General features: G+C 46.2%; 1 protein-coding gene across 1 annotated transcript in view; it reads left to right on the forward strand.

The window, feature by feature from the left end:
- The first annotated feature begins 3,594 nt into the window (after positions 1-3,594).
- Positions 3,595-23,494, forward strand: part of MGAT5 (alpha-1,6-mannosylglycoprotein 6-beta-N-acetylglucosaminyltransferase) — a 480,616-nt gene continuing 460,716 nt past the window's right edge. Inside the window, exon 1 of the mRNA XM_060256988.1 lies at positions 3,595-3,650. The gene's annotated coding sequence lies outside the window, so the exon portion shown is untranslated. The remainder of the gene's footprint in view (positions 3,651-23,494) is intronic.

The raw sequence follows: 23,494 nt of genomic DNA on the forward strand, positions 1-23,494 counted from the left end.
GGTCCGCACCACCAAGGAAGCCCTGGGCCGTATTGTACAGGGAGACTGGGACCACCGATTAGCAGCATTCCTATTCGACAATAGGATCACCCCCAACCCGGTCACAGGGGTTAGCCCGGCCGAGCTCCTCATGGGGCGAAAGCTCATAACTCGGCTGGACAGACTACACCCTGACCGGGCGTCAGACACCCGAGAGAGCCCCGAGGTCCGGGACGCAGTCAGGGGTTTCTTCGCGGGCGACCCGGTTTACGCCCGAAACTACGCCAGGGGGCCCAATTGGGTGGCGGGCCGAGTGCTACGAGTCACCGGGTCCCGCCATTACGACATATCAACGGAGGGGGGCCAGGTACTACGGCGGCACATAGACCAATTGAGGCGCCGCACGCTACCAGAGGAACTGGCAGACACAGAAGAGGCAAGAGCCGGAGAGGAGCTCATCGGGGACCGACCGGAGGACGCGGCCCCATCACCCCTAACGCCGGCCCAGGTAGCACCGGAACCGCCAGAGCCCGAAGGGGCCGAAGAACCAGTCCGGCCGCCACCGTCCGCACCAGGGTCCCCCGCAGCATCAGATGCGGTGGCGGCGCCTCCCCCACAGGACCTCCCCAGACGGTCCACCAGAGAGCGCCGACCTCCCGCATATCTGCAAGACTATGTTCATTAACCAGGGGGGGAGGGGTGTAGTGTATCAGTAAATAATATGCGACCGAGCGCAGGGCGCGAATCTCCCCGCCCATCAACAGCTGTGGCGGGAAGTTCAACGGGTCAGGATTGGCCTGACCAACCCTGTAGGCTGTACCGGGGATTGTATATAAGCGGGACCCGGCCCGCGTGTTCCCTCTCTTGCAACGTGCTCCTAATAAACCATGTTGCCCTACTCTCGTCTCCGCCTTGAGTACGTTACAGGAAGGTTAGTAAAATCACTTCAGGTCAGCACAGCAACAGCACAGCTTCAAGAATACTGGCCTGGCCTACCAAGCAGGAAAAGCTGAGGTAAGCATCTCATCCCCCTCTAGCTCTGGGCCTGGAGGGGTGAGAGAGTTTAAGCCAGGGGAGGGGTGGGGGGCACTGCTCATTTAATTTAATTTAAATAGCTGTGCCCTGCACCCAGGTGCCCCCTCCCCCCCAAATCCTGGCTACAGGGCTGGCCCCTTGGCTGCTGGCAGGTGGGGGCATAGGGTTGCCAGCTTCACGTTGGGGAACTAATGGAGATTTGGAGATCAGACCTCAGTGGGTTACAGTGTCATAGAGTGCATCCTCTAAAGCAGGGGAGGCCAACGGTAGCTCTCCAGATGTTTTTTGCCTACAACTCCCATCAGCCCCAGCCATTGGTCATGCTGGCTGTGGCTGATGGGAGTTGTAGACAGAAAACATCTGGAGAGCTACCATTGGCCATCCCTGCTCTAAAGCATTCATTTTCTCTAGGGGAACTAATCTAGACCGCATGCCGATGTGCTGCCCCACTGCTTCAGCTTTCTGGATCTGCACAGACCCAGGAAGCTAAGAGTGGTGGGGGGAGGGGGCACCTGGCAGTGCCCCTGTAGGCCAGGTGGTGCCCTAGGCGGCTGCCTACCTGGCCTACTTTTATGCGCCAGCCCTGAATCAGGCCGTGTACCAAAGTGGCCAGATCTTTTTTGCCCAGGAAAGGCTGCATCTTGTTCCATTGATGGTAACAAGCACTCCTAGCCACATCTGCCACATGCTTATCCAGCAGTAGTCCTGAAGGCTATGAATCTGTTCCTTCAAAGGTAGTGCAACCCCATCCAAAATGGTGACACCTTAAATTCTGGTTTAGACCTTCTGCTTACCAGTAGCACTTCCCTCATATAAAAATTAAGCTTCAGTTTATTAGCCCACATCCCCTCCAAAACTGTCTCCAAGCACCAGTTCATTTTTTCTACAACTTCCCTAGGATCAACTGGAAGCACACAATACAGCTGAGTGTCATAGAATCATAGAATTATAGAGTTAGAAGGGGCCATACCAACTATTTAGTCCAACCCCCTGCTCCATGCAGGATCAGCCTAAAGTGTCTCTGACAGGTGTCACCTGTGTATTGGTGACTACCCTCCCCAAATCTCTAGATGAGATTTGTGACCCAGATGTTAAAGAACATAAGCAACAAGATGGAATCTTGCAGGAACCCACAGGCCGAAGGCCAAGGGGCTAACTAGCAGCCCCAGCACCATCTTCTGAAACCTACCCTCCAGGTAGGACTGGAACCACCCTAACCCTCCCAGTCCCAGCCCAGAAAGGCAGCTCAGATCAAAAGCCACTGAGAAGTCCAGAAGTATCAGCAGAGTTGCACTCCCTCTGTCCATTGCCGAGTGCAGGTCATCTACAAGGGTGACCAAGGCAGATCAATTCTAAACAATTCATGTCATCCAGGACAGCTCCATCCATGTTTTTGTATGTGCATGTATGTGTTGTGAGATTAAAACCTCAATATGATCATCTATGAATGTCATTCATAAATAAAATAAAAATTATTATTCCAGGATTTACAAGGCTGAGTATATGGAACAGGTTCAGGGACTGGGTGTGTGAAGCTTGTTGTTCCATGCTCAGAAAGCTATGTTTGGGCCCTGGTCCGAACTTTCTTTTATGGCTTGTTTGATCAGCTGTGTTACTGCTTTGATCTGATATTTCCAGGAGCCTTTCTGAGCAAGTCTAATCAAAAGTATGTTCCATTTAATTCAAGTGGGGTGGGACAAACTCCTAGATAAGTGTTCCTAGGATTGCAGCATTTGTCTCCTTATGTGTCAAGGTAAGGAAGCCTGCATTGCAGAAAGGTTTGTTAGACTGTTTTTTGAGGATTCTGGCAATGGTTAAATCCTAAGATAGAGGGAATGGGACATATAAATATAGGCGAGCCGTTTAAAATGGAAAATCGAGTTTATCTGAAATCAGGTGATAACCCAGTTTCTCTGGCTGATACAGGTTATTTGCAAACACCTATACATTTAATAGTTTGTGGGGATTTCAGAACGACTAGACACGACATCTGCAGATGCTTCCTGCTCATACAGTCTTGTTTTACACGCATACGCACACAGAGAAGATAGGATGGTAATCGAAATTTAACCCTCTCCTGCCTCTTGGGGGAATCTTGCTTATTGCATACTTGAGAAGTGCGAACACGCACGCTGCTGCTTTTCGATACACGTCAATACGCGCCTAAAGCGTCGTGATTCAACAAACATTCCATCGTCTTTGTCTGGGATCAATTTGCTCTTGTCTCCCTGGGTAGAGAAAAGATTCCACTTTACAGATGCTCCCTTAACTGAGGCGTTTTGTTTTGCACGCTTTTTGCCAGGGTGGATAGTTTGGAGACGCCTCCTGGCTCTGACGAGGCGAGGCTGCTGTGCACGCTCCTGGCCGGGGGGGCAGCTTGTAGACGCTCCTTGCTCGGCCCGGGCTCCCTGACCCTGCAGCGGCGGCGGCAGCAGCAGCTCCGGGGAACCGTCGCCTTCGGGTCTCTGCGACTGCGGCTCAGTCTGGCCGCAACCCAGCTCCACTAGCGGCTGTGTTGTTGTTCCGGGTCTGGCCTTCTCGTCAGTCCGGCAGGGAGAAAGCAAAACACCGGTCCCGCGGGGCGGGGGAAGAATGGGAGAGGACGGGGCAGCTCGCAAGCGACGCCGGAGAAGCTGGTAAGAGGTTTCTTCCTCCCTCTCCAACACCAGGAAGCTCTGCTGGAAATGCCGGGGGGGGGGGGGCGGTCTGCTGCGGTGCTGCTGGGAGAGGGCGGCTGCTGCTGCCGCCGCCGCCTCTCCTTGACTGGTGTCCTAGTTAGACGTGCTGCTGTTTCCCCTGCTTCCTGGAGGGCTGTGTGCGTGCAGCGCAGTTCTCTGCCTGTATTGCTTCGTGTGGATGGGAACTCTCACGGTTGCAGGGTGCGCGCGCGCAGGAATAGATGCGGGCTGTCCCTAACTGCATCTCTGAGCTGGGGTGAAGCTAAATGCCGAAAACAGCTTTGCCTTCCATCGCGTGTTTGGGTGAGGGGAAGAGCTGAGCTGGCGGGTGTCTTTTGGTGGCTTCAATGCATCTCGCACTTTTCCATCGGCGCCGCCTCTCCTCATGTGGGTGAAAAAAGAGACTCCTCCCCCCGTCTGGGTGCCTGTCCTGCGTACTTTCACCTCCCACTTACGGTTCCCCCCCCCCGGCCAAGGTCCTCCAGTTTTCCTACCTAACGCGGTTCTTATCTGCTTTTGTTGCGCGGGGAAGGCGGGTGCGAGCTCCGTCCTAAGAACGCATTGAAGATAGCGGCTGCTATATCTCTTACCCTTCCTTGGCCAGGCTATCTGGGCACTTTGTCCTGTTTAGTATTTACTACTTTGCTTTTTTTAACCCGTCCCCCCCCCTTTTGGGGTCAGAGGAACTATTATCCTAATAATTTGCTGAGACACAACCTTTAATTTATCTCTTCTTCCTCTGGTCACAGGATCATTTTTTTTCTTCTGCCTTGCTTTAGAGGATAATCGAGCGTTTATGGAATGTGTTGAAAGGATGGGATGAAGGCGTGGTCAGCGGACACCCCCCCCCCGCCCTCTGCTTAGTGCCTGTTTTTTTCAAGGCACGGTTTATAACATGTTTTCCCTTTGTCTTTGTAGACAGCTGTTATCTGTTCTGCATGCAAGAGAAACGGTTTATTTCCCTCCCTTGTATTAATGAAGGCCAGTTGTTGTTCCCTTTTCTCAGTCCTGTTTCTGTTAGGGAATGGCCCCCCTTTCCAGCCCACTGAACACTTGTTGGCCTTAATTTCCCCTTCCCTCACTGGGCTGGTAGGCTGTGTGCTGCCTTGACCTGGTTGTGTATGGGGTGGGAGGCTACCAGCAGAGCTTTCAATTCTTGTCACCTGCCTCTGCCCCCCCCCCCTCCAGTTGCTTGGGACTGTTTGAAGGCAAATGCAGAAAACAAAACCATAACAGCAGAAGGCTTGAAAATGGGATTTATTTTATTAAAATATTTTTGTGTCACCTTTCCCTTGTTCCCCATACAGTTCCAATTTTTGAAGTAAATACAAAATGCAGCAGTGCCTCATTAATCCCCCTTAGCCCACACTCTGGAAATGCCTGCAATTTTTAACTGATTAAAAGCCCTAACAAATCTGTTTTAAACAGTCCCCTTAAGTTCCTTCCATCCACCGCAGTACATTCCACAAGGTGGGACCATTCAGCGCTTCTAATATAAATAAGCAGGTGCTTAGGGCAGCAAGGGAAGAGGGGCACAGCAGCATTGGTTGTTGGGTTTTTTTGGCTTATATTTCTTACTGCTATTTAGTGTTAAATTTTTTTTAAAAAGTTTAAATTGCAGTTGTTGAGTCTGGTCTGAGGGATGGCCTGGAAGAAAACTGAATGTTTAATTCCTTAGTTCATCGTCAACACTTACTGAGTCTTAATATATTGTCAGTTAAGCAATGGAAGGACTGAGGGGCACCATCCTTGCGCTGTGTTTTGGCATCAATTGGCCTTAATACAGCCCTGGAGCCCTTGTAGGAAGGAAATAGGCTGTAGTAGATGCTGAGTAGGTCACCTTAAGTGGGAGAACAGTTCAAAGGTAGCAACCAGAAAACTATAGTTGCTGCAGAGGGACATATATAGGGAAAGATGGTTCATCAAATGTCTGCAAATGGTATTAAAGGTAATTAGCATTGGGCCACAAAAGGCTTTAAAGGTTATAACTGGCACCGAGTTAAACACAGAAACAAACAGGCATTCAATGTAGAAGAAGAAAACCATGTTTTCATATGCTGTTTTACTTAAGAAGTCTTAAAGTGGCGTCCTCTCCCCACAACAGGCACTTTGTGAGGTAGGTGGGGCTAAGGGAGTTCTGAGAGAACTGTGATTGGCCCAAGGTCACTCAGCAGACTTTATGTGGAAGAGTGTGGAATCAAACTCCATTATCCAGATTAGTGTTTTGTCCACCACTCCTCACCACTGCACCATGCTGGCTGTAGCTGTTTTTAAACAGGAAAGATGAGAGTAAATGATTAAATATGTTTTTGGGCTGGAGTCCATGTTTCTTCAGCAGGGTGGATTTGATTTAAATCACTAGTCAGTAAGACTTGGTTTAAATCATAGTTTTCTACATAAAGACTCATTTTTGCTGGTATAACCGTAATATTCACAATAAGATGATTTCATTTTTAGAATAACAACTGTTCATATTAGTTTTACAGTTATACAAAAATATTGAAACACATTCTAGATAAGTAAGTATGAAATTATTGTGAGGTGAATTATCTCCAGTTCAATAGATTAATCCAGGGGTCCTCAAACTACGGCCTGCGGGCCAGATGCGGCCCGCTGAGGACGTTTATGCGGCCCGCCGGGTTATGGCAAAATCAGACCGGAAGTGACGTTTGACCTAAACTCGCGTTAGCAACGCACACTTCCGGCACTGGGCTGAGGCAGAGTGTGAGGTGATACCGAGGTGAGGTGAGTTCCCAGGCCGGGGTGTGTGGTGTGGGGAAGGGAGAGAGATGCAGAAGACGGAGAACTGACGGCCTGTGGCCTTGTACAGTAACAGCAGTCCGGCCCTCCAACAGTCTGAGGGACAGTGAACTGGCCCCCTATTTAAAAAGTTTGAGGACCCCCGGATTAATCATTCATATTTGGACAACTTTTCTGCTAATGGAAGGAGAAAAATAATCATTACAATAATAATAATTTAAATTGTTTTATTCAACTAAAACAATAACATTATAGCATATGTTTGCTTAAACATCCATGTTTGTTAACTGATGTGGTTAAACAATATATATATATATATATATATATATATATATATATATATATATATATATATATATATATATATATATATATATATATATATATATATATATATATATATATTTAAAACTTAAACTGTTAGCCCAGCCTACACATGAAAAACTTAAATACTGTCCTCTTTAGCTCACTTGTCATCTTCTTCTTTGTTCATAACCTGGAAAAGAAAAACAAGCTTTCCTGCTTTGTTGGGTCCCAATCGATTTCTTAATTTAGAATGAATGAGTCCAAAAGAAGAGAATATTCTTTGTACGCCTGCAGAAGAAGCTACTGCTGTTAAAAGTGAAATCATTATTTGAATAGTCTCTAAATCCAAGTGACTTCCACCAGTTCACTGGTGTGACTTTCTTTAAAACATCTTCAGCAAACATATTTCTTGAATGGTTCCCCCTTAGCTCTGAAGTTTATTAAAGTTGGCCTTACAGATGGATGATTGCTGGATATCCATGTCATAGCTAACTCCTTTTCCTCAGCACTTAAGTTTTGACCCTGGTACCGGATATTGATAATATTTGCCAGGAAATGAGCTGGAGACAGTGCTTGTCCCATTCGTTTTTTTAATGCTTATAATTTAATTATGTCAATGTGTAGTTCGGTTTATAAGTGCTCACTCAGTTCCTTCCAAATTTCAACAGCATCAGCAATAAAATAACTATTTTTCTGTATTTGTTTAAAGCTTCAGAAATGGGTTTCAGGATGCTCAGCATATGTTCAATATTTCTCTTAAGCCCAGTGTTGAGGATTTTGGCCATGACAGTGCCATCTATTTTATCTCTATATTATTCACAAATTGTCATCAGAATAGGCCAGTTCTTGATATACTGCTCAAAACAGCCCATCACAGAGTTCCATCTAACATCTTATGGGAGCGTTAGCTTGGTTCCACCCATTCTTTTCAGAGCTGCTTCAGCAAAATGATTGTTACAGAAGTATTTAGCAATATCAACAACATTAGTTTTTATTTCTGGAACACTGAAGTCTTTGGCTAGGAGGTACAGCAAATGAGCACTGCAACCCTATGTTATTAGCTTTGTATTTCCTTCCTGCTCTTCTGAATTTCTTCTCATCTTGGATACATTTGCAGCATTGTCTGTGACCAAACTGGGTACTAGATATTTGAATTTTTGTTCACATGTTGTTATAGCTTTTGTTGCCACTTCTTGTAAGTATTCTGCAGTATTTGCATTTCCTGATGTATCAATTGTTTGTGCAAGGAAGACTTTCTCTTCTGTTATACATACAACTGAATCATTGTGGACATTACTCCACCCATCAAGATGTAGGTTAACAATTTTACCCTCCAGAGCTGTTGCACATTGCTCCATTTCTCTATCATACACTTTATCCAGCAGTTTCCCTGCAACATCTGCTCTGCTGGGTGGACTGTATCCTGGCCTCAGTGATTGAACCATATTAATGAAGTGTGGGTTCTCAGTCAGACGGAAAGAAGAGTTTGTTGCATAAACAAACTGGACAATTTTTTCGTCAATTAACTCTTTTTCTAATCTGCTGGTTTTTATCAAAACTTATCTATGGGGGTTCCAGGAGAGAAGGGTTTTTTCTTTCTCTTAGACTTAGATGATATACTGCGGGTGTCTGATGATGATGTATATGGTGCAACTGAAACACTATCATGGATAGATAACTGAAACTGTAGAACAGGATTTTGGCCATGACAGTGCCATCTATTTTATCTCTATTTTATTCACAAATTGTCATCAGAATAGGCCAGTTCATGATATACTGCTCAAAACAGCCAACAACAACAACAAAAAATCAATGCTGTTATTTTATTATTTATACAATTTCTGTTTATTGTATTCATTGCTTTGCAGCACTGCCCAAAAAGGAATATTTGCTTTTCTTCATAACTGTATCAAAATGATAGTAACATGCAGTAATAATAAGAAATATAATTTTGCTCAAACATGACCATTCAAGGCACTCTTTAAGAAATATGATAACATAAAAATGTTTACCAACCTGAAGATCCTGCCTGTTCAAACATGTTTCTGTTGTCATCTTCATCATAGCACTTCTCATGATGTTGCCTCATTCGGGCCACCAGGCCTTGCATTTCTTTGTTCCAGTGTTTGCATTTTGCACGCATGCCTGTCTTACCAATAGGTAGAGGAACTTCATTAAAATATTCCCCAACTGGTTCTCTTTTACGGCCTGCTGCCATTATAGGTTTTCTCCTCCAGGGAAAGAATAATGTGATAAACCTCGGGTTATACACACAAAAGATCCAAAGTCTTGTGGAGTATTCTGCTTAAAAACAGAAGTCAAGTTACACCTTTAAGACCAACCAATTTTTATTTAGAACATAAGCTTTCATGTGTTGTTAAGCACACTTCATCAGATGAGGAATCCAGCACAGTGAGCAAAGCCATACATAGCTGAGCAGAGCCATACATAGCTGGTAGGCCGTGGCCCAGAATGCAACATGGTACAGATTTAAGAACCAATGACAGTGAAGTAAAATTATCTGGTAGGCAGTGGCTTAGAATGTAAAATGGTACAATGACAGAATAGTAAAATTAACAAATTGAGCAAATCTTTGATCTGAGTAGCATGAGCATGCGAAAGCAACAAAACAGCAGTATGCAGTAAAATTAACAAATTGAGCAAACCTTTGATATGAGTAGCATGAGCATGCGAAAGCAATAACACAGTAGTATGTCAAAATGTGAGATTGTCTGTCGATGACAATGGGAGATGGGTTTAATATATGTAATGGGATAAGCAACCAAAGTCCCTGTTTGAGTGTGTCAATACAGCTAAAAGAGAAATACATTGGATAGTGATGTTCTTGTCCACCTAATTTATTTTTTAACATGTTAACACCATTCTAGTTTGCCATAGGAAAAAGGAATACAATAAAATATAGTGAAAATGGGTAAAGTATATGTAATGAGATATACAGCCAATATCCCTATTTTGAGTATGTCAGTACAAATAATTATACTGATGAACAATTCTAAAAGAGAAACACATTGGAATACTGTGGATGTATAGCTATACTCACTGAGTATACTCTGTGTTCTGTGATAATATCTTGTAGACAGAGAAACTGCCCAGTAATCTTTCAGAAACCTCTGGAAGAGCATGTCATTGCGAATGGATTAATAGAATTTATTACCAAAAAATTTAAACATTGCATGAATATACAGCCTTATGCAGAATTAAAAACTATTCCTTATTTCATGATGGAATGACCTTTGGATGATAATATATTTTCCTCAAAAAGCATTTTATTTTAAAAATCCGATTTAAATTAAAATCCGATTTAAATTAAAATCCAATTTAAATAAAAAATTGATTTTTAACGGGTTTTTTTTAAAAAAAAAATCCTTGATTTTTATCCAACCTGTTCTTCAGTCTGTTATCCTCTTAACACATGTCAGGGAATTCTTTATGGTCACACATGTCAAGGAATGCTTTATGGCTCGGTCTCCCTTGAGATTTGAAAAGCAAAGCAGTATCAGGGAATGCTTTATGGTGACATCCATAAGAAATACCAGGTCACTGAAAAGAGCTGTTCTGTGGGTGAAATATTTTTCTGTTAATTGGCTATAACCACCTCAACATAAAGACTTGTATATGTGGTGGCCAATAACATACTGCAAAATTTATCAAATGCTTCATATTTTACATATAGCTGTTGCATTGTCCTTTCATTATGCTCTCAAATTATGTAACATTTTTTTGACTGGTAATATGACAGTAGGCATGTTTGCTGGAGGAAGAAGCACTTTTGTGCTAAGCGTAACAAGGAATGAATATGGAATTTTGACACTGATTCCCAAGCATGGTAAAGCATGCTGTCAATTTTTTTTTGGTCAATATAAATGTATAGAATGGAGAAAAGCAAGAAAATGGGCCCATCTGCAGGCAGGGTTGCTACTTTCTAGAAAGTCAGGGAAATGGAAATTGGTCAGGGAGAGTCATAGAAATTGTGATTAAAATATATTTAAGCAGTGGATTTTTGACCTGCTGCTATAAGAGCATGATCTGTCCTTGTGATAACTGGAATAGAGAAGTAGCAGAATACAAGTAAAACTTAATGATGGTATCTTCTTCTAAAAAATGATGCCCTTTCCCAGCGCTACCTTTTTCTCAGCTCTATCCCAGCAAGCAGCCTATTGTGTTTGTTGAGCTCTGTCCCTGCATGATTTCCAAGGTCTGCCTGTAGCATTTGCAAAGCAAGCCTAGTTTAAACATTTAGCAATATTCAAACTTTTTAAACATCTGTTTTCATCCCTACCTGCTAGTACTGCATTTAACTTATATATAAAGATAAGTATGTTTTGGAATCATGCTTGTGTATGGAATGGACGTTTTGTCTCCTGATGAACACAGCACAGAGTTGCAACTGAGTTTTGCCGCTGTTGGATTTCACAAACAACTAGCATGTTCTACTCTGCACCTTGCAAAGTAAATTTTGCGAATGTGATTGCTTGTCCCTGCTGGAGTTTATAGAGTACCAGCTTTCTTACCCTCTTTCCTGACTTCTCCCATGCATAAAAGTTGTAAATGAGGGTTGTCTGCTTCTCTGGATTGCAGAAACTCCACCATCTTCTTCGTGGTCTCTGTGCATCACACTTGTGGGATACGGCGCCTGCGCCGGTCCCCGATCGGTATCTGTAAGAAAGCCCGGGAATTTTCCGTGGTCGGCGCCACTGGGCATGCGCAGGCGTCCCATTGCGCACGCCCAACGGCACCATCGCGGTAATCCCGCCAGTTCCTTTCTGACCGCTGCGCGAAGAAGCTGCGTTTCCTCGTGTTCCCGGTCGGTGAGCTTCGGTTTTTTTCTACCTTTTTTCCCTCTCCTCTGTATATATAGCCTGTTTGCTGTTTTTTCATAGAGTAGTAGTTAGTTTAGTTAGTTAGTTAGTAAAAAAAAAAAAAGTGTTTTTCGGGTGCGTGTTGTTGGCGGATCGCCCTCCGGGGCCTTCCTCTCCCTGTTGCTCCCTAGTTTTTCCCTCCTCAGAGGATTCTGAGAGGGCTTCCCCTAGTACGATTGTCTATGGACAGTCGTTGGGGGTTTTTTAAGAGGTGCCGGGCCTGCGGGAAGATCGCCCCCCCAGACGGCCATTCCCTGTGTCTCCTCTGCTTGGGTGAAGCGCACCGTGTGGAGGCCTGCCCACACTGCCTCCGCTTCTCCAAACAAACGAGGAAGAACAGGGCGGCAAGGCTATCGGCTGCATTAACTGCCTCGGCACTTTGTCCCCCGAAATCAACGGCGGGCCCTTCGGCATCGGTACCAAAAATGGCGGACGCCCAAGCCCCGACGGTCCCATCGGCCAATGCGACCATGATCGAAGGGGAAGCACCGAGGGAGCAAGACCCCACGAAACGAGCCCTCGAGGGGTCGGTCGAGAGACCAGCGAAAAAGAGACGGGAGGAAGCGGGGCGAGAATCTTCCTCCAAGAAGGCGAAGAGCAAGGAGAAGCGAAAACGGCCTCGCTCAACTTCGCCTTCCCCCGATGTGTCGGCGCCGATCACCGCCGAGCCGCCGAGAAGGGTTCCTCCTTCTCCGCTGCGCAGCCCATCGACACCTAGGGCCGGCACTCATCGGCCACGCAGCCTACCGACTCCCAGGGCCAGCGCTCATCGGCCACACAGCCCATCGACGCCCAGGGCCAGCGTCCACTGGCCGCGCCCCCCAGCATCGGAAGCAGAGATCGACCTAACGCGGCGATCTCCTTCGGCGGACTCTCTTCGGCGAAGCGGCGAATCGGCCTCAGACGTCGAGGCATCGACATCGGCCGACGCGGCTAGAACTGCGGCGCCCAAAGACGGAAGACAGAGGGAGCCGTCGGTCAAGCCTTGACGCTTCCCACCGATACCCCCTTGGGAGCAGCATAGATGGCAGTCGCCCTACCCCTGCTGCCCGCAGTACCATTGGTACCAACCAAGGGAGCACCCGGAGTGGGAGCAGCGGTCCGAAATGTCCTCATTCTCCAGGACATCGCACCGATCCAGAAGACCATCGGCATCGGTCTCGATCCCACCGGAGTGACGCGTCGCACCGACAGAGCCCCAGCACCGACCCCCGACACCGATCCAGTCGCCACGGAGGGAGCCAACACCACCCCTGTCAGAGCGCTCAGAGCACAGAGAGTCTTCGCCATCGGGGTCGGAGAGCGACGAGGAGAGAGCCTGGGAACCCTCGCCAGATCCCAACACAGCGGAGGACCTCCCAGTCTCGCCCTCAGAAGAACTGCGGTCCTATGCAGAGATGGTTAAAAGGATGGCAACCACCATTTCCTTGCCCATCTCCCAGCCCAAGCCAGTCGTAGACGATAACGTCTTTGATATCGTACAACGGGACATGTCCACGGCTGTAGCTCTGCCTGTAACCAAGGTCATCCTACAGGCACTCAAGGAAGAAGCCATCCTCGGCACCGGTGTCTTCGAGGAAGCTGGACCATATGTACAAGGTCCAGGAGGCGGGGGCTGAGTTTCTCTTCACGCACCCAAAACCAAATTCAGCCATCGTCTCATCTTCCTCGAAGTCGCGCAGGGTGCATTCTGCCCCGCCTGACAAGGAGGGGAAGAAATTGGATGGTATGGGCAGGAAGATCTATTCGGCGGGATCCCTTGGCGCGAAGGTATCCAACTATGCAGCCTGCATGGCGAGATACCAGTACGCCATGTGGGAACAGCTGTCCCCCCTCCTTTCTTCTTTACCTGAGGACAAGAAAGTGATCGCTAAGAGACTGCAAAGAGAAGGCCTCACAGTAGCCAAGCAGCAACTAACAGCAGCGAGGCACATGGTTGACGTGTCGGCCACGGCCATCACGTCCGCCGTCTCCATCCGTAGACACTCCTGGCTAAGGTCTGCCGCCCTACAGCAAGACACCAGGGCGCTCATCGAGGACTTACCCTTTGAAGGGGACGGCCTGTTTAGTACCACCACAGACAATGCTCTACAGGAGCTGGATAAAAACTTAAAGATTTCTAGGAGTCTGGGGGTTCAGGCACCCTCCAGGCAACCCAGAGCCAGGCAGTGGAGCAGATCCTGGACCAGGAAGCCCCCTACCAAGCCACCCTCAGATCAACAGTGGCGCCCTCGTTCCTCGCAACCCGACAAGCAGGCCTACTCGGGTAACAACAGAGGTCGCTACGGCACCCAGCCCTCGGGCAAATCTAAGGGTGCCCACCCCTCTAAGCAGGGACTTTGACTTTGCTGCTGCACGCATCATCGCCCCCACCCATTCAACTATCCGCCTCCGCCCTTTCCTGCCTGCCTGGGAGCTGGTCTCCTCAGACAGGTGGGCCCTGTCCATCATCAAAGAGGGCTACAAAATAGACTTTGCTCAGATTCCAAACCAGTCTGTAGTGGTCACCACTCCTCCCTCCCCACCTCTGCTGGCGGAGGTGGCCAACCTCCTACAGAAACAAGCCATAGAGAGGGTACCAGCAGAGGACAGGGCTGGTGGGTTCTACTCCCGCTACTTCCTGGTTCCCAAAAGGGATGGAGGCTTGAGACCTATTATGGACCTTCGGAATCTGAACAAATTTATCCTGTACCAGAAGTTCAGGATGTCCACACTGCAATCAATCCTGCCCCTCATCAACCAAGGGGATTGGATGGCCACCCTAGACCTCAAGGATGCTCACTTCCATATCAGCATCCACCCAGAGTTCAGAAGGTTTTTAAGATTTGCTGTGGGCCCACAGCATTTCCAGTTCACGGCCCTACCATTCGGCCTGTCCACAGCACCCAGGGTGTTTACAAAGATGATGAGCGTAGTCTTCCCATATATAGACTACTGGCTCCTGGTAGCCAGATCAAGGGAAAGCCTGTCTGCCCACATCACGGCCACGCTACGTCTTCTCGATGCCCTGGGCCTGCAGGTCAACCTAGAGAAATCAAAGCTCACTCCATCAAGGGCAGTGCAGTTTATAGGTGCAGTGCTGGACACAACCCTTCATCGGGCGTTCCTGCCCACCCAGAGGGCAGAGGACATAATAAGCACGGTACAGTTGCTTCAGAGGCAAGGGTGGGGCACAGTACAACAGCTTCAGCGGATGCTGGGGCTGATGGCGGCGACGACAAGCGTGCTACTCTTCGCGAAACTGAAGATGAGAGACCTGCAGCTGTGGTTTCTCCGTCAGTTTCGCCCGACCAAAGACTCACCTCGAAAGAGGTTCACTATTCCCCCTACGACGCTTCAATCGCTTCAATGGTGGGAATCGAAGGACAACATCTGCCAGGGGGCCCCCTTCCACCTCCTGGCTCCCACTGTAACTATCACCACAGACGCTTCCCTGTGGGGGTGGGGGGCCCACATGGACGGACTGTGCGTGGGGGGCCAGTGGCCTCTCAAGCTGGCCCTGCACCACATAAATTACCTGGAACTGCTGGCGGTGCACTTCGCCCTTCGCTCCTTCCGCCCAAGGCTGGCGGGAAAGACGGTGGCACTGCTCACAGACAACACCACCGCCCTGTCTTACATCAACAGGCAGGGTGGGACAGTGTCTCGTCGGCTCTGTGCACTGGCGATGGACTTGTGGTCGGAGTGCATCCAGTACGACATCTTCGTGAAGGCGACACATCTGCCGGGGGTCCTCAACACCCAGGCGGACTCCCTCAGCAGAGGGGGGGCGTCACTGCACGAGTGGGAGCTGCAGTGGCGCTTCCTGGAACCAGTTTTCCAGCTCTGGGGGCACCCACAACTGGACGTTTTTGCTACAGCAGAGAACAAGAAGTGCCCCATGTTCTGCTTCAGAGGGGGGGCGGACCCAGCATCCCTGGGGGACGGGCTCCTCCTTCCCTGGGCGGGCCGGTTTCTCTACTTGTTCCCGCCCCTTCCCCTGTTGACGAAAGTAGTCAGCAAGATAGCAACAGAGCACCCACGTTGCATCCTGGTGACCCCATGGTGGCCCCGCCAGAACTGGTTCTCCACCCTACTACAGCTGTCGAAGGGGAGCTTCTACCACTTCCCAGCGGAACCAGACCTCCTGTCGTCTCAGGGGGGGCACGTCCTGCACCACAACGTGCCACACCTGAAACTGACAGCATGGCTGATAGACCATTAGAGTTCTCTGGCAGGGTCCAGGAGGTCCTACTGAATAGCAGGAAACCCTCCACCAGAGCCTCCTACGATAGGAAGTGGAGGAGGTTCTCGAACTTTATGGCTGACCGATCAGGCACACCGCATGAGGCAGGCCTGTCGGCAGTCTTTGATTTCTTGCTATCCCTGGTGGACGCAGGCCTAGTTTTCTCTTCCATTAAAGTCTACCTGGCAGCCATATCTGCCTATCACGAACCCGTGGGGGGGTACTCTATTTTTGCTCACCCTCAGTCCAAGAAGTTTTTGAGGGGTCTGTTTAGGCTGCATCCACCATCAAAGCCCCCCACTCAATTGTGGGACTTGACACTGGTCCTGGATAGACTAACTAGGCGTCCCTTTGAACCTATGGCCACGTGCTCTCTGCAGCTCCTGTCCTGGAAGACTGCATTTCTGGTGGCCATCACTTCTGCACGCTGCGTGGGGGAACTCACGGCGATGCGTTGTGACTATCCCTATCTAGTTTTTAGAGAGTCTGGTGTCTCTTTGGCCCCAGACATTAGTTTTCTCCCTAAGGTGGCCTCCCAATTCCACCTCAACCTAGAGGTTTGGCTACCAACCCTTTTCCCTAACCCCTCCTCGGACGAGGAGCGTAGGCTGCACGCCCTGGACGTCAAGCGTGCCTTGCTCTTTTATCTAAAGCGCTCTAAAGCCTTTCGCAAGGACCAGCAGCTATTCGTCTCGTACACTGCGCCCAAGCTGGGCTCAAAGATCTCGTCCCAGAGGTTCTCGAAGTGGCTGACGGAGACGATCAGGCTCTGCTACCTCCTGGCAAAGAGGCCGTTGCCTGGACCTGTCCGTGGACACTCCACAAGAGCGATGGCGACGTCGGTGGCGTTCCTGAAAGGTGTGTTTTTGACGGATGTCTGCAAAGCTGCTACCTGGGCTTCCCCGCATGCCTTCATGAAGCACTACGCGCTAGACGTGCATGCTCAGCAGAGGACTCGGTTGGGGACTGCGTTGCTACAAACTGCTGTTTCCGGTTGACCGTCTTCAGGTGGCTCCAGGTATGCCTTGCTTGCTAATCTCCCACAAGTGTGATGCACAGAGACCACGAAGAAGATAGACAGGTTGCTTACCTGTAACTGTAGATCTTCGAGTGGTCATCTGTGCATTCACACTACCCGCCCTCCTTCCCCACTGCTGACGGTCTCCCTCCAGTAGGAGCTTCCAGCGGTCATGAAGGAACTGGCGGGATTACCGCGATGGCGCCGTTGGGCGTGCGCAATGGGACGCCTGCGCATGCCCAGTGGCGCCGACCGCGGAAAATTCCCGGGCTTTCTTACAGATACCGATCGGGGACCGGCGCAGGCGCAGTATCCCACAAGTGTGAATGCACAGATGACCACTCAAAGATCTACAGTTACAGGTAAGCAACCTGTCTTTCTTTCTTGCTGCTGATCTGCTCATTGTAAAGTTCCTACTTGTAAGTATTCAGAGTTTACTTGAATTGAAGTTTGTATCTTGGTATAATTTTTGATGTAATTGCAAAACATGTTGCTGCAGTTAATGTTGAAAGAAGCTGAAATTAAGTCTCTTACTTTGGCAACAATGACCTATTCATTTTTTAACTTGTGGTTATATTTGAATGGTGGTCAGGGAAATTGACAAATGGTGGTCAGGGAAAGTCAGAGAAATGAAAAATAAAATTTTAATGAAATAAATTTTGTGGCAGGGTATTTCAGATGTCGTGCAGTTAGAGATGTCAGTAAATGAAGCAGTGAGGACAAGTGTATCTTGCAGTAAAAGATAATGAGGCATACTAGTGTTCCACAAGCCAGGGCTGACAAAAGCATTTTTACACTCTGTGCAGAAACTGGGAATCTTGAATTCTGAGTTTGAAGTCTTGAAGAGCTTTTTACTACCAGCTGACTACAGTATGAGTTGCAGTTGCTGAAACTTTTTCACTGTGAATCAGCAAATAAGTATCCCTAAATTTGACACTGGTAGAATACTCCTAGATACTTATCATTTGGGGTTTTGCTGCAGATCTTTTTAATTGTGATCCATGCTGGAAATAATTGATCCACTTTTATATTCATTATATACCAGACCTCCACTGAATGATTGTACATTATAGATCCATATCGGTAGCCATGTTGGTCTGAAGCAATAGGACAGCAATGTTCACCTATGTAGGGGCATCTGCCTATATATAAGAAATGTTAACTTCTGTTTCTATGTATCTGGAGTTCATACCTTGAATAAACTTCCAAGTAAACTTAATGGGAAGTGGGATGTCAACCCAGGTCTTTAGAGCCCATGCTTAATCACTTACACTGCAGAGCTCTTGTGTATAATGGGAAACTTAATCAATTGTGTTTCTAGAAAACACATATTAAAAATTAGGTGTGTACCAATGCATGTTTAGAATATGAGTGTTGTAACATTTTTTTTTTCATTTTCAAAACACGTTTATTTTTAAACATAATATACAGCCAGTACAATAATAAGAATAATAAAACATTACAATCTGTAACATCGAACTTGCTGGTATTGATATACTAAAAGAGTACAGATTATCAAACGAAAGATATTTTTATATAAAATTCAGGATTATTTTAGGAACTGGCATAACATTTAGATGTCCTTGAGTACTCAACACTGTCAAGCATTGTGAATTTTCTAGTTGTTATAACAGAGTATAGAATTGCTACTAACCATGAAATAGATTCAGGCACATCAAACCCCCTCCATTGCTTCTTTCGCTTTTACTAACAAATACAGGAATGTCCTCTTTGAAGATAAGACCTCCTGGGACTCATTCCCAGGCCCAGTGAGGCCTGGACCCAGGAAGAGCCAAACGCAATAGAGATAAGGAAGTTAGAGTGTGAATTTCACACGTGAATGTAGAATTGTTTATAGAACCTTTGATGTGCCATTTTAAAACCTGTATTCTGTTGTTGCTAAGTATCAGTTCCAATACCTAGCTCAGCTGAGCCACATGGATTATCAATAAACCATACTTTGTTTCAAAACCCCAAGGACTGGTTATTTTGAAATCTCATGCTTGACAAACACAAAGTTGTTTTGCTGGCAGAATTGTTTTATTAGACCATACAAAATACTGACTCACACTGTCTAGATGTGAGGCATCATGGGCAAATCCCATGAGTTCTGCACTGCTCTAGTTCTAGAACATACTCTGCTTTCAAATCCCATAAATATCTCTCTTGCCCCCATATGATGATGATGATGATAATTCAAAGAGCAATCCTAAACATGTCTCCTCAGAATCCTGCTTCAATGGGCTTACTCCCAGAGAAGTGTTAATCACAGTCGCAATCAGGTCTTTTTCTACAAAAAAACCCAGCAAGAACTTATTTGCATATTAGGCCACACCCCCAGCACCAAGCAGCTGGAGCTGTGTTCCTGTGCATTCCTGCTCAAAAAATCCCCTGGTCGTACTGATTTGTTTGTTTTCTTTTACCAGTTTCTAGGAATTTGGAATAATTTTCTAGTTCTGATTTCTGCATTTCTGCCAGCTTGCATAATTGTAGATGAGATCTCTGTTCTTTGGAATCCCATTCTTGCGTGGTGAATGAGTTATGTACACTTATGTTTTTGCTGATTATACGTATTCATCTTCTGAAGTGCGTTTGGATTTTTTCTTTCTTTGGTCTAGAGTGGTGGAAGAACTTTTGTGTGAGAAGGGTATAGGGCTGATAGGGTTAGGGTTAGGAATTCTTTCCACAACAACAATTACAGTAGTTTTTAAAAGGGAAACATGCCCACAAATGTTATCCCATTTGTGGCGTAAGAAAAGAAATCATTATGAGTCGATGGCACAAAACTCTTCAAGTTCTTTTTACACTGATCTAATACAGCTAGCTGAAGCACTGTTTCAGGTCACAATGGAAGACTGCCTTTATCCTTTGTTAGACTGGTATGACTACTGTGTTCAGGGATGCCTGACAAAGGTGTGGTCCATTCAGTATTGCCCACTAAAGATACAAATAACATCAGCTGTGAAAGCAAACTGAAAGAGGACAAAGTATGGGTGTTTGTTGTTTTGCACAAAACCTGACCTATTTATCCAAGGAACTGTCATGACACAGACCATCAGTTTTTAGAAGAAATTTATTTGGCAGTTAACTGTACTATAGTCTTTTTCTCTAGTAATTGGACTTAAATTTACTGATTGGCTTTGTTATTTGTAGACCCCTGGTAATTGGAAGCCGTATTCAAACACTCTTAATCTTTTTGTAAACTCTTATTGTACACAGTTTCTTCCTCCCCGCCCCCCATGTATTCCAACATGTATTCCAAAAAGTTGTTTTAAAAAAAGATGTCATATTCAAAATATATTAAGAGACTAAACCTGTTGATACATGAAATATACAGTTCTAACTATAATCTTTTTAAATGCTTTTTAAGACTGCTTTCTTTGTCACAATGGTATGGACGTCACTGAATATTTCTTTGACTGTTCTTATTGGCATTATTTGGTTAACTACATCAGGAAAAGTGTCTTGAGGTAGGGGTACAGAAAGCAATCGTGTCCTCAAGATATTCTATGAAGTCATGAATCCTAGAAGTGTGTTCTGAAGTAGGGATGGGTACAAACTAGGAAAACGCAGTTGGGTTCGTGGCTGAACCATGAACTGAACCCTGAACTGGGAGGTTCATTTATGAACTGAATCAGTTCATGTGGTTTGTGGGTCTGCAAACCTCATTAAAAGGGACCAGTTGTGTAAGTTTAGATTCTCAGAATTCTTAATTTAGCCGTTAAAAGTGAGTGATATATCAGGAAGTTCCTGGTACAGATTTTCCCTGCAATTGACTTGAATGATGGCCTTAGGCAGGGTTGGAATTCTAGCAGGAACTCCTTTGCATATTAGGCCACACCCTCCTGATGTAGCCAATCCTCCAAGAGCTTACATGAAAGAGCCTTGTAAGCTCTTGGAGGATTGGCTACATCAGAGGTGTGTGGCCTAATATGCAAAGGAGCTCCTGCTAGAATTCCAACCCTGGCCTTAAGCAAACCACTTTCTGTTAAGCCTTTGGTTCTTCTTCTGTAATATGGGCATTGTGTGTGAAGTTTCCACTACACTTGACAATAATATACAAATGCCAAGTAATATTTTTATTCCAGTGAAAGTCATTCAGTTTTCCAGGCTGCAAGGCAACTAGTTTGTGACATGTCTGCTTTAGCTATCAGTTTTAGAATATTGTCAGTATTCCTGATAAAATTACATTAAATTTGAGGAAAATTTTTGAGGAGAAATTAGGAGCTGAAAATATTTTAATAAAAATGCTATTGAATAAAGTCATTCTTGCAAGATGCTGATGAATACTCAGTAATGAAATTCCAAGGCCACATTGAAGGACATTCTGAATTGTGTTTTGTAGTGTTGTATACTTTACTTAAGAATGCAGTGCTGTAGTCTTCCTATGTGACAAATGAAAGAGCCAGTGTCATGTAGTAGTCAGACTGCTGGACTAGGAACTGGGTAACCCAGGTTTTGGATCCTTGTGGGGTATGCTTGTGGAGTATCTTGGGGGCAGCTGCACTCTCTCAGCCTAACCTACTTGACTGTTATTGTGGGAATAACATGAAGCAGAGGAGATCTGAGCTGCTTTAGGTTGCCAGAGGGGAGAAAAGGCAGTGTATATAAGTAAAGTAAATAAGCCTATTGTATCTGTTGTATATATTTGCAAAATAGTAGATTTATTAAATAATAAATTTATAATTGTGTTCTAGCAATGCATTTCTCATAACTATAGGAAATTGGTAAAATTGGAAATTATGGGAATAAAAAAGTAGGTATTAAAATAGCCATTAGAAAACAAAGGATTGTGCTTTGACACTTTCTGAGCTACTTTTATTAACATTGCTAAACTGTTGCAATATAGAGAATTGACACGTGGTGATACTTGGGGCTGCTCTACAAAAATTCCCATCCTGTATCAGTTATATACGTATGCTTGTTTTACATGTGTGCACCCCCCTTGCTTCAGCAGCACCAGTGTAAGGGAGTTAGTGGAAAATTAGCTACGTAAGCAGGATACGAGTATACAGAAGTTATCTAATAGAGAACTACTTCTGACAGCAAAATACTTCACAGATACCCATATGCACCTTTCCTTAATGTCCCTCAATTGCCGAAAAATCTGTAATGTGAAAAAAGATCACTGTTTCTACTTCCCAAGGTAGAAAGAGTGTCTATAGCTTTAAGAAACTCAGTAGCTGCTGTTAGGCAACCACAGCAGTACTGCCAACCCTCAAGCCTTAGTCTCCGTCAGTAAAAGGCAGTGGGAGGGGGAAGATTCTTTTCAGTGGTGTTTTGATCTTTGAGGAAGGACTCATCTGGGCCAGGCCTGGCAGCAGTCACCAGGCAACTTTAGCCAGCTTTAGCATTACTCACCCAGGCAAGGCTGCTTGCTACTGTTCAACAGCAGTCACCACCATGGAAGCAATGTGGCGTAATGGTTAAGAGTTTCAGACTAGGATCAAGGAGACCCAGATCACCACTCTGCTATAGAAGCTCACAGGGTAACCTTGGCTCAGGCCTCTGCTCTTAGCCCAAGGTACCTCACAGGGTTGTTGTGAGGGAGGAGAATGATGTAAGCTGCTTTTGGTCCCTAGTATGGAGAAAGGCAGGGTGTAAATAAATACATAAAGCTAAATATAGGGGACAGATAATATGGTGGGCAGGAAAGAGAGAAGTATGTGGGGGAAAGTGAGGGTTGTCATGAGGAGAGAAAGAGGAAATAGTGTGTGTGTGTACGGGGGTTAATACAGGAAAAAAATTGAAGTACTTTACCTCAAGTCCTTGCAGGTTTCCCAATGCGCAACTGGGCATGGCAGCTGGCTAACACTGCACAACTGAGCCCAAGTTTTCTTGGGAAGAGGCTTCCAGAGAAAGAAGGAGGAAAACTTGAACTTTGGGCAGATAGCTTGGTTGGTGGGATTGTAAAGAGAGAAAGAAGCAGGAAAAGGCAGAGGCTGTGGGGGTTCTCAGGGAAGAGGAAGTACTGGGGAGGGGATAATGAAATACCCCTTGCAAGTCCTCACAAATCTCTTCTTGTTAGGATATGTGCCTTAAAAACAACTCACTTTTCTCCAACAGGGTAAATGTGACCTTCATCTGACTTTGTTGTGAAAAAGGCAGGTAAAAACATAAGAGAAGCCATGTTGGATTAGACCAATGGCCCATCTAGTCCAACACTCTGTGTCACAAAGTGGCCAACCCCCCCCCCCCCAAAGTGCCATCAGAAGGTTCACAAGTGGGGCTAGAAGCCCTTGCACTTTGCCCCTTCCAAGCACCAAGAATACAGAGCATCACTGCCCCCAGACAGTTCGAACAATACGCTGTGGCTAATAGCCACTTATGGACCTCTTCTTCATATGTTTATCCAATCCCCTCTTGAAGCTGGCTATGCTTGTAACCTCCACCACCTCCTGTGGCAGTGAATTCCACATGTTAATCACCCTTTGGGTGAAGAAGTACTTCCTTTTATCCGTTTTAACCTGTCTGCTCAGCAATTTCATCGAATGCCCACGAGTTCTTGTATTGTGAGAAAGGGAGAAAAGTACTTCTTTCTCTACTTTCCATCCCATGCATAATCTTGTAAACCTCTGTCATGTCACCCCTCACTCGACGTTTCTCCAAGCTA

Source organism: Heteronotia binoei, chromosome 16, assembly GCF_032191835.1.
Source record: "Heteronotia binoei isolate CCM8104 ecotype False Entrance Well chromosome 16, APGP_CSIRO_Hbin_v1, whole genome shotgun sequence".
NCBI classification, from domain to species: domain Eukaryota; kingdom Metazoa; phylum Chordata; class Lepidosauria; order Squamata; family Gekkonidae; genus Heteronotia; species Heteronotia binoei.